This window comes from Ruditapes philippinarum, unplaced genomic scaffold (genome assembly GCF_026571515.1).
Source record: "Ruditapes philippinarum isolate M1 unplaced genomic scaffold, ASM2657151v2 ctg1814_1_1_1_1, whole genome shotgun sequence".
In the NCBI taxonomy this organism is placed as follows: Eukaryota; Metazoa; Mollusca; class Bivalvia; order Venerida; family Veneridae; genus Ruditapes; species Ruditapes philippinarum.
Window position 1 is genome coordinate 68,950 of NW_026865770.1, and position 6,000 is coordinate 74,949.

Sequence of the window (6,000 nt, forward strand, 5' to 3'; positions counted from 1 at the left end):
ATTTAAGAAACTTACCTTATATAACAAAAAACGAACAAAAAAGTTGTAAAATTGTTTGCGAGGTTGAAAATATGAAAAACAAGATCAACAAGGAAAGGCGGCGTTCAATGAACGCAACCCCCATATGACCCAGCAACAAGAACCAATGTATAGATTCCTTAACCGTCTGCGCTGATGACCCAGTCCAGGTCACTCTTGTGATCACCTGGCCAAACATTTTGGCAAGATGGCGGCGGAATGATATATTTTAAGACCTGGTATTTTATGTTCGGATTTTTATGCCCCCACAAAGTGGGAGCATATAGCGTTGCACTTGTCCGTCCGTCCGTACGTCTGTCCGTACGTCCCGAAATCTTGTGAACGCAACTCCTCTTAAACCGGATGGCAGATTTTGCTTAAACTTACAGGGATGAACAACCTTAATGTGTAGATGGTAGTAAAGGAAGGAATTTTTGCTGCGACCAAATTTAACAGAATTATGGCCCTTTGTTGATTTTTTCACTATATACTATGTAGAAATTTTGTGAACGCAACTCCTCTTAAACCGGATGGCAGATTTTGCTTAAACTTACAGGGAAGAACAACCTTAATGTGTAGATGGTAGTAAAGGAAGGAATTTTTGCTGCGATCAAATTTAACAGAATTATGGCCCTTTGTTAATTTTTTCACTATATACCATAAAGAAATTTTGTGAACGCAACTCCTCTTAAACCGGATGGCAGATTTTGCTTAAACTTCCAGGGATGAACAACCTTAATGTGTAGATGGTAGTAAAGGAAGGAATTTTTGCTGTGACCAAATTTTACAGAATTATGGCCCTTTGTTGATTTTTAGTTTTCAACTTGTGGCACATGTAGTCTAAAAAATATTTGACCTAGAGTCATAAGATTGACAGAACAGTGGCGTGTGGGGGCATCCGTGTCCTATGGACACATTTCTAGTTTTATTGTTGATTAGATAGCTTGTTTAGTAAACTAAATATAGTTTTATCGGGATATGCTTCACTTTACTCCATTGTATGCTCGATGAATTATAACGAGCGTGTCAGATTCTTGGCATCATTATTGGTGGATTTTACCTATGGGTCTGTCGTTAGCGTTCACGTCATGTCATAGTATATGAACGGGTACGAAATGACCTTAAGCTAGCATTTTCTGTGTACGTTCTTATCCATACCTGATTTTCTGGTTATCTCCTTTCTTCAAGACGTAGTCTGCACATGCGTTTACAAATAGTTTTATTTATAATTAATTGAATTTCTCAAACTTAATCACTGAATCATGTTTTTTTCATTTCTTAATATGTAATAATAAGCAGAGCGGAAAAAAAGTTTCGTTTTTATGAACTTGTTGCGTTCATTGAACGCCGCCTTTCGTTGTTGGTTTTGTTTATCATATTCAATATCATGAGCATACGTTATCAAACGCAAAAATCCGCCTCCGTGGTCGAGGGGTTAGAGTCGATGACTTCTAATCCAGTTACCTCTCTGGCGTGGGTTCGATCCCCGGGAGATGCTTTGGTAGTTTAGCGCAGAGGAAGGTAGTCTAGTACTGGTGTAACTCTCCAGGAACGATGGTTAGGAAACTACCGGCCTATATGACTGAAATACTGCTGGAAAAGGCGTAAAATGAAACAAACAAACAATCAAACGCAAAACTATGTTTTATTTCCTAAACTTTTTATTTGTCTGTGCTCTCGATATTAAAATAATACTGGAGACTCACACATACCAATTTATCTCAAGTCGTATATATTCCTAATGAACTTTTAGACGGTGTATATGTTATTTAAAAGTAGAACTAGGTTCAACTTAATTTAACTAGTCAATAAGCTGGCGACCAGTTAGATTTACACAGAAGAATAAAACATACACGTTAATATGTCTTAACTATTAATTTCTTAAAATATATGGAGATTTTTGAAAAAATCATGTTTTTTTATAATAAAAAAAGGATAAAATTAGAAAACAAATTTGACTTCATGAAATGGAAAGTCCTGACCAAGGATAGACTCTCCGTTCAAACTGCTAAGTAACAAAAATATATAAAAATAGATAAATACAGAATCCCTAAAGAAAGCCCAACACGGCAAAATTGAAAATGTTGCAGGCTCGGTTTGATTGAGCCTGTTCATGGACGGTACTGGAAAGTGCAAGTTATAAAAACTCATTTAACATGGTATATATACATATATATATAGACATAAATCTCGCTAATGTTATAAACTTTAATATCAATGTATAAATAAGTCAATAAATCTGTTGACATGATTGTCCTGGAATCATTCGGCCCCGCTGGGACTTTCCGCGTATAAATTATATATTTTCAACTTTATTACTTTTTTTCAATAATAATCGCTCGTACTTGTTCAGCAAAGCAGTGTTCGACATACCTTATCGAACAACAATTTCTCATCACTCTGAAATTATAATATAGCATTTAGCATTCATTTACTGTCATTTATTCTAGTATAATTCTATGTTCAATGCAAGTCAATGGTCGACAAACTGATATTTCCTCTACTTTCTTAACACAAGTAAATGACATTGAATCATGCATTCTTGCTTAATTTATGCTGTCCCCTATGGTCTCTTTCCGATGGCGAGGGTAAACAAACCATACAATACACTTGTTCAAATAATGTTCACTCTGAAATGTTATCTAACAATTGTATCATAGTTTGGGTACCTTCCTGTTGAAAATGTGTAAGAGTTAAATCGTATACATATACATGCACATTGCGTTAACTGGAGTGCAGGTACTAGTTACCCGCACTCGAGAGCATGCCCATTGATTGGCTCATTTTTGCTGGGGTTAAATTACTTATTGTGTCGGAAGAGAAAGGGAAAGCGACAGAATTATCATATTCAGATGCTCGTTCATTGGTTACTTTTTCCCGGGGTTTCATATTGTGACAACAGGGAACGTGTTTTTATGTTTGACTATGATACAGGAGAGAAAGAACATCAAAACACTCGGCAATCTGATTCCTACTCGGGGGCTACGCCCCCTCGTACAAATCAGATAGCCTCGTGTTTTGATGCTCTTTCTATTTCTTACATTACTGTAACAATTTTCTTAAAAGAATATTTTGTAAACGTCATTATAGCAGAATTTTAGTGTACTGTCTTCTGGTTTCGCTATCAATCACATACTTGAGTGATGTATGTATAAACAAACATATGTTGCACGTATTCATATCTTCATTTTGAAGATAAATATGGTGTTGCAAATAAATGAAAAATTGGTAGAGGCAATAAATGAATGTTAGAAAATGAATACTAGTAAAAGAGGATAATGATAAAATACAACATTGTACTACATGACTTAGATTTTTGTAGCTTGCTATACACTATATAACACTCACCACGTCCTCGCAAAACGGAAATATATTCATTACTTGTTTTTATCTCGTGCCATATTCTAGGAATTAAGGAAGTCTCGACTGAGAGAAATTCAATATTCCTAGAAGTGTTATCACATATTGATGTGAAAGTTTAGCTTCCTAACTGCAACTTAAGAACCAATAAAGATAAGTTTTATGTCTGAGACACAGTTAAAATACACCAAAACAACACATATTTTTTTTAAAATCTTTACTAGTTTCGACTGTTGTCTTCATCAGAATAACGTACAAAGTATTTGACGTCACGTCCGTTAGGACGCCAACGTCAACGTGACAAATTTTCGCAAAAACGTGAATGTAAAGTAATTAACAAATAGATATGGATCAAAAAGATACAGCGGGTATTAATAATAGAACTATATTTCTACAATCTAAAGCAGAGAAAAATAATAAAACATAACATACCGATATGTCAAAACACAAATAAAAATAATAATAATAATAACACCACCAATAATAATAATAATAATTAATAAATAAAAAGAAAAAATGAATAAGAGAATTTGTAAACCTAATTTGTAAAATAAAATCATAAAATAGAAGGGGGAAAAATATTTTTCAAAAATAAAGGGAGGTAATAAAAACAGCAAAAAGTACAAGAATAGACAATTTGCATAGAATAATAAAATATTTTATGAAAGAAATGATAAAAATAAGTAAAAATAATGAAGAAAAGTGTAAAATAATAATAAGACAAAACATTAAAAATGCATGGAGAAAGCTTTAAAACAGTTGCTATATACTTATAATTGCCAACTAAAAATTACAATTTGAACAATACACTGGTGTTCATGCCAGAATCCAAGATATTTCACGGACGAGTCTGTCCATGTCATTGTCAACAATGTCAATAGGTAAAAAGCTGAAGTCTTCCACACTGTGGTCTGTAGTGTTGAAATGTGTTGCAACACCACTGGCATACACAGGGTCACTGAAATTCTTAATGTCAAATCTGTGACTATTCATTCTTTTGGACACTTGTTGTTTAGTTTGGCCAACATTATTGCATGTTGCATTTTTACAAGATATTTAAATAAATAACATTATTGGATGTACACTCTGTATTAAATTTAAGACGATATATAGAAGAATTAGAAAAACTTTGAAATTTATCAGTTTTTACTATCCTAGTACAATTTGAACATCTAGGTCTGGAGCATTTGCTAGAATGGGCGTTTACAGGGCCAGGGAATTTTGTGGGATATGTAGACCTGACTAAGAAATCTTTGAGATTTTTACATTACATCTTTGAGACACCACATTTCAAACGCATGTGGTTTTATATTTCTAGGACATATATTTACATAGGAATAGTTCTTGTTTCGTGCGTATTGAGCGCATAATGCAAAGAAAGGTCACATCACACTAGCATTTGTCATTAATAATCATTCTCAGTAAAGGTTATTCTGAAAAGATCAATTTTACGAATTTCTTATCTTTGAGAAATATTCCATTTGTTAGAATATATTTGCAGTCTCAGTTGTGTTTAGTAAGTACACGTGAACTTGTTTGCATGTATATATATATAATCACCTAATATAGAATCTACTGTGGAATACAACAATCTTATCCTAACCCAAGACGGCAATAATTGACAGAGGAATTAATTTTACCGCACAATACTGGTTCTTTCTTGGAATCTCATAATTGAGTCATTTAGCAATCTCCGCACATCGAGAAAGAAAACCAGTACTTAATATTGTTTTATGAATGAATATCGTTGATATGACAATAATTTGTATTTTGTGTTATTATTTACTGTGATATAACATACTTTTCATAAAAGGGTTCTAAACATGGTTGAAATGTATAATGTTATCTGGACATTTGCCATGTTGCTACAAAACTTGGTTTGATTTATGCTTCAATATCATAAAGAGAGATGTCAGGATATTCTTATTTATAGACGTTTATGTTTACTGTTAATCTACGCTCTTGATAGCGTATTTATTTTATCTTCATGTTGACGTAAAGTAATCATATAAAATGATTATCAATTGCTGGCTAAAATGTGCCCAGAAATGCAGCATAACATAAGTAGAAGATATGTACAAATAAATAAAAGAAACTTTCATTACACCCGACATTTGTATGCTAAACAATGTTAAGCTTTCAATAAAAATGTTAATAAGTAAAGGGTCTATTATCAAGCTCTCATTTCTATTGTTGGAAGATATTAAGAAGAACTCATTTTTCAAGTTTTGTTACAAGGTCTTTATTTTAAAATATCTTTTAATTTTTTATGTTTTTAATAACTGACGCATACTGCCGACTTTCAAACATTTAATTTCTTGAAAAATTTCTGCTTCCTTTTTGAATATTCCCATCAAAGAAAATATGTATGCTGTGTCAAGTGTAATTACCATACGTTATGTAAATATACTAATCATGTAAGTATGCCTCTTTGTCGCACTATTTCCGAGACAGACCAAGGCCAATGACACACACGTCTAAAGAAGGAGACATGGTTAGTAATAATTAGCCATTATATGCAAAAGAAAAGGAAAATCATGCTCATTATTTGATGGCATAAAACATCTGAATAATTCATTAATTTACACTTCTGTCATAGAATATCTAATACACTGGTTCGCA